Source organism: Solea solea, chromosome 1, assembly GCF_958295425.1.
Source record: "Solea solea chromosome 1, fSolSol10.1, whole genome shotgun sequence".
NCBI lineage: Eukaryota > Metazoa > Chordata > Actinopteri > Pleuronectiformes > Soleidae > Solea > Solea solea.
This window is the reverse complement of record NC_081134.1, coordinates 11,447,128-11,459,969: the sequence shown is the minus strand read 5'-3', so window position 1 is coordinate 11,459,969 and position 12,842 is coordinate 11,447,128.

The following is a 12,842-nucleotide window of genomic DNA, read 5'->3' as shown; positions in this document are numbered from 1 at the left end:
CCTGTTGCTTGCAGAAACAGACAGAGGCTGGATGCAAGAGGAGCACACGTGGATAGTGAGGGATGAAGGTCATACACTTCCCATTTGCTGCACCCCTCTCCCTAAGACCAACTTCATAACTCATAACCTTGGCTGCCAAAGTAAATGCCTCTATGTTTCTAGACAATATAGCTGTGCACACAGCATGCCATGCCAGGAGCTGCAAGCTTATCCCTATACCTTGTTTCCTTACCTGACGTGTAAAGAGATGTGTCGCTGTGTTTTATCGCATCGAACCGTCAAAACGGAGGAGAAAAGCCTGCTGCACTGTTGTATTATTGAAGGGCCTTCCAATGTCGTTGCTCTGGAACATTTGACAGTGCCCTCACAGGCTGACACGAGAGAGAGAAGACGACAACAGACAATGCTGACTTCTCTCTAATGAGGGTGCTGGGCTAAAGATATGTAAATTTTCCTCCTCAAGGTCGCCTTTAGCATTTTGCGTTGAGAAGGACAAAATGTATGTACACTTCTGCTACACCGTACAAACAGCACATAATGGTACAGCTGATTCGTTTGAACCATTAAACATGACTAACCCATATAAAGCATGTTTTTTTATGAAGGTGTGCGCCGCTATAGTGATGTGTGTCCAGCAGTTAAATGCTGGCTAATGGCAGTTATTATGGCCCTTAACCATCACCTGTTATCTTAAAGTAACACAAAGTTGGCTCTCAGGGTCCACCTACAGTTGGTAAACAGAATTGTTTGATACAATTCTGCCATAAAATATGTGCCACGGTAATGTCCATTTGTTGTCTCTGAAGAAGAACTTCTAATGTGCAAACAACCATGTCTTTAGACCAGGTACAGTAGAAGACTGTGACATAAGTTGAAGTAGAAGTAAGTAAGTAGAATGTTGTGGCATTGACAAGTTTAATCAGATTAATTAATTAATGAACTAATTCAATCATTCTACACACTTTTTTTTTACACAAGCAGCATTTTCTGAAAAAAAGGACGATGTGGGTGTTGAAAAAAATTTCAACCACTTCAGTCCATGAATCCCTTTTTCTAACCTGCTGCTTGCTATAATTATGGTGAAGAGTTAGTGTGGAAAAAGTATTCACATCTCTGCTGCGGGACCCTGTAAAGCTTGGTGTGACCTTGAAGGGTCAATAAAGTACTACATGCACGAGCATGTTCATGGATGTATGTTTAAGTGTCCCGTTCTTTTTAAGGATTTCCATGTGGGTTTTGTAGCCTGTGTCTGTGTCTGTGTCTGCCTGTGTGCCCAGATGGTGACTCCTGTGATGGGAGTATGTGTGTGGGTGAGCTGTAACTCAAGAGGCTGGATGGAGGACAGACTAAGTGGCTCTCGGGGGAGAGTCGATCGGTTGTTAAAGACAGTGGAGAGGGACACAACAGCCTCAGTGCACGCTAACAGCCAAAACAGACACACAGTCTTGGTTAATGTAATTGCTATAGACAGGCAGCCATCTGAATGTCCTCTCTAAGTTGCTTTTCCCTCTCTTAATCTGACGTGCCATCAGTGGCCTTTCACCTACAGATTGATGCCAAAGACGGAGTGAAGAGGCAGAAAAGTAGAAATTGGTAAGCAGACATTAATCTGCTGCCATAAATTTGTCAGTAATTTTTCTGACTAATCATCACACTAAAAAGAGTGGCTGATATGAGTCCTGAATTTCAGGGCTGCAAAAGTCCATTACTTTACTCATTATCGATCAACCACTCCATCAACTGCTGGATATTTTTGATAATTGATCAGTATGAGTATATCTTCCAAGACAAAAAAAAGTTTTCTGTTTTCAGATTCTTAAATGTTAGCACTGTTGCCTTTGCAGCAAGAAGACCAAGAGCAACCGTTCTCCAGTTTCCTCCCACAGTCCACAAACATGCAATATGGGTATTAGGCTCATTGGACACGCTACATTGACCATGGGTGTGAATGTGAGCGTGGATGGTTGTTGAGCTTGGCACAGCAACCCCCCCCGCGACCCTCACGTGGAGGATACAGTGGTAGAAAATGGAAACGCTAGTATCTTTAAATTCATTTGTTTCCCACGGCAAACTGAATGCATTTGGTTCGTGGACATTTGAGGACATCATCATTTAAAGACAGATATTGAAGAAACACCATTAAATATTGTCACCACTCTCTTCTACATACAGTGCTGTACTGTGCAAAAAGATTTAGGCCAACATTTGAATGGTTATTTTATAACGACGATACGGAACTAATTATTTCTTAATCACTTTACTGGATTAAGAAATAATTGCAGTTTTAAAAGAGCAGATCCTCTAGAGGTTAAAGTGTCACGTATTTAATGTGACCTGCCATTACACTAGCATTGATGTTACATCATTCATATCCATGTGCCACTGATCACAAAACTTGACTGACATAAAAACAATAATGCAAGATTTCTTCGTTGTAGCCCTGTTGCCACTATTATTATTCAGGTCATGTAAATCCTATATTGTTCCCAATGATTCTGTTTCCCTCATTAATATATGCTTTTATTGTCCTCATTCACTATATGTTTTCATGGATTCTGTCTTCAAGAGCGGAAGGGAAGGGGGCAAGAAGGGGGGGATGGGGGCTTTAGAAACTTCAATACGATTCAAAAATTGCATCTACGTGGAACATGATCCCTCCTCTCTCCAACACCCAGCCATTCCTCTCGATATTTCCCCTACATCCCCCCCTACACCAGCATGTGAGGCATTATCCAAAGTGATGAAAAGGGAAAGAGGAATGCCAAATGATAACCAAGTCCCTCCGGACGTCTCCATACCATTCCCAACCCTGCCTCCGTTTCCACTGTCCTCTCCACTTACCGTCTCAACCACTGCCACCAGCATCCTCATAAGGCTGGGAAACGCAGCTGCTGTCAGCTGCAGAGAGCCTCCAGGCTGATCTCTCACTCTGTGGAATGCACTGCACAATAATGAGCTCTGCTCCGAGCAACATGTTCCTTCATCTTGTCTCCGAGAGTTCCACTCTCCTGCTGTATGGTGCAGCACAGGTGAACGGCGCATGCGAGCTGACAAATGACAAAGAGCTCCTATGAATGAATCATGTGTATGTAAGGAAATAAAGTCATCAAAGATATTGTTGGGAATTAATAAACATGCAGATCTATCTATCTATCTATCTATCTATCTATCTATCTATCTATCTATCATGACTGTGGGCACTACATCTGTAGAGTTTTCATTGTAAATGACAGGGGTCCTCTGGGAGGCAAGGCCTATATCAAAGGTTGCATGCAGCTGTGCTTGGCCTGTGTGCTTATGTTGACTCGTGACCTCTGAACTCGAGTCATTACTTACACCTGTCAGTCAGTGGAGCCCCGGCCACAGGAGAGTATCCGTGACAGCTGAGGGGGTGAGTGAGACATGCCTAACACCCCAGATCCTATGCTCTGCTCTTTCTGCTGGTCACAATAATCATAAGTCAAGGGCTGACCTCTGACACATCACTTATTACACGGGGGGGGGGAGACGTGGGCCAATACAAAGGACACAATGAAGGATCACATGTCCAGCAAGACGCATTGCTGGAGTGTTTCCATATTCAGAGGTGACCGTCGTTATAAATACCGTGATGTTATTCTCTGGTAGCTTACACTATTACGTTCACTCCACTCTTGGTTTCTAATGCTGCTCTGTCGGCTCCTCTGTCGAGGATTAAGGTAGAGTTCGATGTAGCTGTTACGGCCTCTGCCGTTGTGTGTTGTCTGCAGAACACAGTAGGTTTCATATCACAGTACAGAGACCATGCTCTCAGATACAGTCAGAGTTGGGACGGCTTTAATCTCATGTATTTGTATTTGCTCTGTATTACCAGGATCATTTGCCGAACATGACACGGTGGGTGTCGACTGACTTGAGCCTTATCTTTGTTTTGTTCTGCAACATCGGAAACCATTAGCGGTATTTATTTTCTTCTTTCTGTTTGTTTAGCCGTGAATGGAGCGGCATTAGATTCTGTCACACCATTAGCATATTTGCTCATTCCAATCTCAAGTCAAGTGATATCTGCTAAAACGGGCCGATGAAGCAGCCCTATAGTGTTGATAATAATGATAAAAATCTAGTTTTCCTTTTGATGCATGAATGGCTTTTAGATTTAATCTGGTGCAGTTGTTGTCGCTGCTGCCGCTGCTTTTGTTATTGTTGTTGATTGTTTTTAATCTTGCTGAGTGTTGGACATCAAAAGGCTAGCTCACAATGCTGAGGTGTGTGTGTGTGTGTGTGTGTATGTGTATATATACCTGTGTTTATAATATCTTTAGGAGCTTTTCTGGTATATGGATCAGGGGTGGGTCAAAATCTTAAATTGGTGATATATCGTTGTCCTTCGTCAGGGCAAATATCGATGTTTTTATTAACAAATGAATGTGCTGTAAAGTAGACGAGAAGAGGGAGTTTACAGCGGGATAATGATGGATAAAGCTACGATAAGAGATGCTCCATCCACGTACGTTACATGAGACTTTATGCACTTTCTTCTCTGTGCTGTGAATAAATAGAGAAATCCTGCACTTCTAACATTTTGACATTCTGTTTTCTTCATTTAGACAGATATTGTGATGTATCATGATATGTTTGTCTTGACATACTAGCCTGTGATTCCCGCCCCTAGTCCTGATGGAGGCAAAAACCTGGTCCCAATGAGGCATAAGAGAAACTGGTTTAGTTTAGGGCTAGGATTTAAATAGTGGTTTTGGTTAAGGTTATGCTGTTAGGTTGTCCTAAGACAAATAGCTGCACAAACCTGCACGTTAAACCTACCCTAATTGAGGGTGTAAGCTGCAGAATCTCTCCTCAGGTAATAGATAGGCTGGAAACTTGCTAACTCAGGTCCTCTGAGGAAGCAAACCTATGGCAATCTGCAATCTGCAACCCAAGACCACTGCTCATATCGGAGGATTCTCTCTGAGTCAGGCCAATTACTTCACGTGGCTGACATGAGATTGAATTAGGGAAGCACAGTTCATACTGTGTATGCGCGCGCTTGAAGTTAATATGAGTTACACATGTTGACATTGTCTGAAGTTCTGCTTATATGCTTGTAAAATGAACATTCGTTTTCCCCCCCCCAGGGCTTATTCACAATCCTGCTGTTGTCGTCCTCCTCCACACAAATGTAACTGTGTTTCTATGTGTTCACTTCCTGCAGAGCTCATCTCTGTTCTTGGCTTTAAACATGAATGTATCTCAGCATTTAATCAGTTGTTTAGTGATAATAGACTATATGTAAATGTAAGTAATGGTGTTCTATTGAGCAGTTATATATATTCCATTCAGTATATCATGTGTTTTGTGTTTCTTGGCGTAGAACGTATGAATGCATCATATGGAAGAGTTCACTTTGGAGTCAGTGGTGCCGGGGATAGAGTCTAGAGTGGAGTATTTGTTTTAATTTAAACCGCGACTATTAGAGTCCAGACCCATATTCAAACAATTTAAAACGGGCATAAATCTTGTTTAAACCTTTGGCTGTCAGTTTTGTTCATGTACAGCGAGCAAGTGCTTTTCATCGTTTTCCAGGCGAACCAGATTACTGGCGGTGTTGTTATTGTTCTGCCCCTGTACGGTCTTTGTGAAGAAATGAAGTATATACGCTATTTGCATCTGAAACTTCGCAGGGCGCTTCTTTGTGTTTTCAGTCACACTCCAACTCGTTTGCTCCATCTCACTTTGCTACTTTAATAAATAATTGCGCAAAAAAAAAATAACATCAACATTTTGCCACATTTAGCTTCAAACTACAGTATGTTTTCTGAATGTGTAATCTAAATATTAAATCTAAATGTTCTGGGTAGTTATTGTCACACTAATGTACTGTATGTCCAAGTATTCATTTCTTCTGATAAGTTGGTATTAATTCATTATTTGATTCTCTAAACACAGTCTGATCATCTCAAGCTTTAATTTTCGTACTTCCAGTGACCGACCGTGTGAATTAGCACATTAGCTCAAATATTTAGAACATTTAACATTTAGATTTAGATATAACTTTTTAATATATAACAATATATCTTAAAATATTGCTGTAAACACTTTTTAAACTCTAAATGTAGCAAAACCTTGCTGTTATTTTCAATGTGAGCCTTGTGTGAACTGAATTTGACAATTAATGTAACAGGTTACGCACTACAGCTTTAAACAGTACAAGAAAAATTATAGAGCATCCTTATCCATTATGCCATTATTCACACCTCTCTTTAACCTCTAATGCTGTATCTCCCTCACCACCCTCAAAATAAATTCAATAAAATGAAATGACATTTAAAAGATTAAATTTAAACAAAATAAGACATAGACCAGCTCAATCAGTTATATATAGTAAAGGAAGAATCTGTCTTATCAGACGATGATAGATGTGATAATCTAGGTATAGGGAAACGTAATGTAGTTAATGAAATTGGCACCTGTAATAGCAATAAATGATATTATCAGATGTGATCTAATGAGAAATCTGATCCCTAAAGCTAGAAAATAAAAGGGAATTGAATGAATTGTCAATTATCTCTAATATTGGACAATGAATATAATTGTCTGATTATACTTGCAATGAGTGGATAGGTTTGCACTTTAAAAAAAAATGAGGGTTATTTTGTTGCTCTGTGGGTTATTTCAGTCCAGGACATTGTGTCCCAATAGAAGAAAATTCCCTGAAACATATCAGTGGCACTGTGCATAATCATGCAGATGAGCCACGCTGACTGGATTTCCTCAAAAAAAAGAGACTAAAAGCCTCAGAGGAAAAGAAGAGTGGTAAGGAGACGAGGGACAACAGCCACTATGTGGGAAAGGAGAGAAAAAAGGCTGGAGAAGCGAGAATGTAATGACCTGTCGAAACTGGATGAAAAGCATGGAGGAGTCGGGACAGGAGTATAGAACAGACTGCACGGAGAAAACAAACCAAACATGGGAAGAAAATAAACCTAGGATGCATGCAAGAGGGGAAATGGAGGGAACAAGAGATAATAGAACAGCAAAGACGAACATATCTCTAGTATCTGTTTTCCTGGATGTGGAGATATTTGTGTCTGCACAATGAAGCCACACAGATAAAGCTGTATAAGATGAACGAGATGGATAAACAGGTCTGTCCTCATCCTGTAACCATCAGGGGGCGTGTGTTATCATCGCTGTGTGTATGTTCTTGAGATGTTTCTTCATCAGTGTGTGTTTAGCTGCAAATGTTGATCAACTGCTATGAGCTGTAGGTTATTGTGCAGAAGAACAGAATAAAGAAAAAGAAAGAATATTTGTTGCTTAATTCATTCGATTCTTCATAACAAACTAAGCAAAGTGTTGCCGCAGTTTTTTAAACGGTTTTCTTACCCTTTAATAAAGCCTGCATTGAGCCTCATTCTTCAAAATCAAATGAAATAAGTGGATGGCTTCTAACACTTACCAAGTGAATTGAGATTTATAGATCTAACTCCCCAAATTAATTCAGGTACTGTAGGTTTTCATTTCATTTTCCCGGAGTTGTGCTGGAATACGACGCTGTCCGTTAAATCCAAACGTAAACCAATTTATTATGATGGGACCAGAACATATTAATATCTTCAATTTCAACGTAAACTTTCAAACAATGGAATCTGAGGTCGTTCATCATGTTTGGGGTCATCAGTTTTCACTGGTCCTTGTTGGATGGGAGAAGAGACAACTGAGAAGTGATGTCTGAAATACAAATCAATATCTTAATATGCAGATAGATATTGTTTGATGGTTATCTTTTCATTTTTTTTTTTAGCCTGGTGTATATTTTTGCATATCGCCTCAAGTGACATGTTATACTTTACATAAAATGTGGAGGGCAAATATAAACCCTTACTCTTGCTGGTTTGTCACAATGACTGATATTTATCTTTCGCAACATGAAGTATTTTGTGTGTGTGTGTGTGTGTGTGTGTGTGTGTTATGGTGGGAAAAGAAATAAATAAAAAAAGATTCCATCAAAGTTGGCCTTTGCCATATGCCTTACTTCTATGTATAGACCACAGGCAGCTTCTGAGAATGTTTGTAGCCAACATCTAAGCTCTGCAGGTGCACAGTGGGGGGCAGGACTGTCTGTGCGTGAGCTCTACAGATGTGTGTTTGTGAATAAAAATGTGTTGTTTACTTCTATATCAGTCACATCCCAGAGTAAATGAACGGCACACCTAACTCTAAATAAGAAAGTGAACAGCTCTGATTACACCGTGATCAGGCCAGCTACCTAATACTGTCATTAAAACCATACACACACACACACACACACACACATTACAAAAGCTGACAGTCTCCTGTGGAATTCTGTTTGAATGGCAAGGATGGAAAAATACTAGTGTAAAGAACTTGACTTTGGGTACTCAAACAGAGCCAATCTGTTTCGACAACCTGCTTAATTTATCACGGTTTAGTCTGTGAATACAACGGCTGTTTATTAGATGCATCGAGATAAAAGTATAGTCTAATCTGGTCTTATAATAAATCCTCCTTCATCTAGGTTATAATTCCTTTTGGGGAGTTGTTGATTTAAATGATCTATGATCATTTTGGAGAATGTAGTGGGCTGCTGAGTTGGATTACATCACACAGGAAGGTGCTCCCATGATTTACCCTGATTGATATAAATGGGGTGGATGAAATAAGAGAAACACCTGGACACCACTGCATTGGTGTTTTATGTTGCAAAAAATATTCAGCTAAATAAATCAACGAACAGAAAAGTCGGAGATGTATGACCAGGTGACAAAGAAAGACAAATGCAGTATAGTTGTTGATGCTCTGAAACTGAAAATACTTTACCCCGACTCCTGTTGTTTATTAATGTGCAAAACACTTTACAATGATTAGACTTGATTGACAGCTACTTGTTGCACGCACCTGTCTGTCACTCTGGGAGTTCTGTGGAATTCAAAAGAGGCAGGACAGTATTTTATTGGACTGAAAACAGAGTAAATGGCTAATGGGAAACAACGTTAGTATGTTGATACTTAACATACTAAATAGCCAGTGTTGCAGACTCACCACTCTCTCATTCTCTGCTGTGGATGCTATATGTGGCTCTGATCAGGCCCCATTAACCCTTAGAACACAGAGCATTGTGTGTGCAATATAGAGTGTCTTATATCCTATTTTCAGCACAACCTAGGCAATCTGATGAAACATTTATTTTTTTCATTTTCACTAATTAAACATAAACACAGCAAAAAGAACTGAGAATGTTTTTAATCAGACTGAATTTGCAGAAATTTGGAAATACGTCGCAGTTCAAAAAGAAAAGAAAAACAGTTTCATTTTGTGACTTCTTGCACAATTATTGCTACTTCACATCACTACTAAAAATGCGAAATAAAATGAATCATATCTTTTAACAAGACTCAACAGCACATAAGAAGATGACAAAAATCTGTGCTGCGTGAGCACTAAGCGTTAAGGTTTATTATAATTTTTCATGGATCTGTTTACACTCTTTGAGCACTTTTTACTTAACATGAAGCCAATCAAACTGCAGGTTAAAAAATATAGAAGAGGGAAATAGTCAGGAGATTTGTGTAGCATTGTTATTCTATATTGTCTAGTGTATAGGCACTCTATCTAAAAATAAGTTGCTAAGTTGTCTATTGGATAAGAGGACGACAGATGTACTTTGTTCATTCTGTGGTTTGCAGATGTCTGTTAGGAAATGTGAGATGTTGAATTTTTTTTATTTTTAACCCATTCATTCCATTATGTGCAAGGGAAAACAACGATGCCTGATTTGCACCCTGATCTCGTCTATCACTTTGTGGTTGCTAAAGAGATTGTCTCTGTTTATGGGATGCAAAGCTGTTGGTGTCGACTGGTGTCGAGTGTGTGTGTGTGTGTGTTCTTTTTTTGGTATGCAGTCTGTTCCTGCTGTGAAGCTAATGCTAGTAGTTAGCAGCTGTCTGCAGATATCAAAGTGATGTCTTGTCAACACAAACCGTGCAAATGAATTAGTGAACAGATTATGAGTTCCTGTCCTGTCGGTGCTCCAAGTGACAATAAAGATGTGTGCACTTCTTTGAAGCACCTGGTACTTAGCTGAATTGGACAGTAAGCAATTGTTTTTTTCGGTGTGGCAGACGTATTATTATCATCGTTATTCTTCCTCAACTGCTTTGCAGACATTGTCATTTTTCAATGAAGATAAATCCTTGGTAAACATAATCTTATTTAGCCTTAATCCCCCTTTTTAATGGAATAAACTCCAGGAAATGATTTGTAAAACACAGATAATTATTACACAATTATTTGTTAATGGTTGTTTGTGTCTATGTGATGGACTGGCGGCCTTTCACCCTATGTCAGCTGGGATTGGCACCGGCACCCCCCCCCCCCCCCCCCCATGTGGAGGATAAAGCGGTAGCAAATGAGTGAGTGAGAGTGAGTGAATTATCAAGGTTTGAAGTAGAAATGGTTTTCAACAACTGTAAATCCAGATACAGTGATAGCCTTGTTTAGTTTGATCTTTAACCTCGCCTTGTTGCCTTGTTTGTCTGAGCTACATCTGATTCCACTGAATCACATTGTCAAACACCGCTGTGATTACATGACTATCACAAGCCAGTATATGTAAATAGCTGTATCTGGTGAAAGTGAATATTAAATTAACTCTGGATCTTGCTCTGGATGTGTGTGTGTGTGTGTGTGTGTGTGTGTGTGTGTAGACGTTTATTTTCATTCAATTGTCAAGTGCTGCTGATGACAAGTTAACAGCCCTGCCTCAGAATGCAAATCATGTTGACTTTCTTATTTTGCTGCCAGGTGGAGTTCTCAAAATGTCGTTCAAGAGAGGCCTGTTTCTCCTACGGAGCCTAAATAACGTATAATTGAAAACTGTGAAATGGTACCATTGTCAGCCCCTGTTGTTAAGTCCTAGGTTTAGTGTCCATCATCCTGACAAGCTACCAAATACCCATTTTTAATACTTCTGACACTTGTACAGATGAAAACGAAGAAGAAAACACTGCCCTTTAAAGCAGCAAGATGAAAACATGGTACTACAATCAACCATGCATGGTTATTTAGCATATTGCATGCTGTCATAGAGAGACACACGCAGTATTTATTTATTTGTTCATAGTCCATCATACATGAGAGAATTTGGTCATAAACCAAAGTGTAATCGTTTATCACCACTTGGAAAAGCAGAATTTCTATTTTCATCAATGACACAGAGCTTAGACTACTTTATGAGAAGCCTCTATTGTACAAGTAAAAAAAAACCCCATAAAATATGTTTTCCTTCTATGCTATGATAATCTGAGCACTCACGGACACCATGCCTGCAGCCATGGCTATAAATGGGTTCCCGATTCTCTGCATTTTAATCCCATTTACAGACATTTAAATCTTGTTTTACAGGAGACGACACGGAGACATTTGCTGTGCAGAAAGAGAAGATGGTGTAATTGCAAGTCCTGACAGCTAAAAGTGTTATCTTCCTATTATATAAACACTTGTGTCTTGGCGACCGAATTTCCTCAACATTCATGAAAAAAGGACAGGAGTACTCTGACCTGGGGCAAACAGGTCCAGATAAAACAACAGTAAATGCACAAAAGGCATCGACTTTGCGTATCGCATTATTTACCATTTTAGATCAATTGTAATTTGTGTTTTCTTAAGCACAGCGTGTAACATGGCCAGCAGCAATCTCAGATATGCGTGATCATATACGTGATATGTCTGCTTCTATATGTACGGCAGAAAAATCTTTCAAATCATCCATTAGATTTGTTTTAGCGATGCTAAAAATGACTTTATAATTATTTCTCAGTCATTTCATTGAAGCACATGCAGAAAACATGAATGCAATTTTAAAATACATTCATTTTCATAGTAACAAAACACCTTTTACAGGTTAAATTGTCAAGTATTGAGTGTGATCCACCCTTACACTTGAACAATAGCACAACCCTGCATGGCTTTCCTAAAACTGGAGCGGAACCTAATACATATTTGTGGTAAAACCTGTCTGCTGTGAATAGGGTCTATTATGTCAGATTTATTCATGACATGCTTGGGCGTTACACTCACATGCTGCGCGAGTTAAACTCGGTGACAGCTTGCTAATGTACAAAACCAACTTTCAGTTACATCGCTCCAAATCCAAATGCCAATAAAAACAACAAAGCTGGTGGTGAGACTTTGCATAGTATTGTATTTGATTTGCATGAAGGGAGTTTTAAAAAAACAAACAAACATCACTTTGTACGTGCAGGAGTTACACGAACACACACATTTCTCCCTGTTTCGTAATTTTCAGCACTTTCTCAGCCACACAAAGAAAAACTCATTGCAATGACTGTGCCTAGGATGTAAGTAAATAAGTCATTTTATCTACAAAGCACTTTTCACAGATAAAATCACAAAGTATTTTACAATGAAAGTGCATAAAAAAAACATAGAAACACAGCATTAAATAGACACATGATTGCACACAGCAAATAAACCATTAAAACAGATAAAAGGAAATTGCATAAGAACACAAGCTAAACGGAACAAGTGAGTCTTCAGTTGCCTTTTAAAGCGTCTTTGGACGGGTGTGTGGGACAGACAGACTTTGATTATTAAGTGAACACAGTTGCCTGTATAGGCCCGATATGTAATGGTGTGTGTTTTTAATTGAATCCTATATAGGTCACAGGAAACCATTGTAGGGAGCAGAGGGGTCCAATTCTGAATGGACTGTAAGCCATGTGAAGACCATTACAGTAGACTATGTCTCCATATCTGTATAAAAGACCACAACCCTCAATTTACTAATACTGCGTGAATGGAAAAAAAACACGATTTTGTCAGTG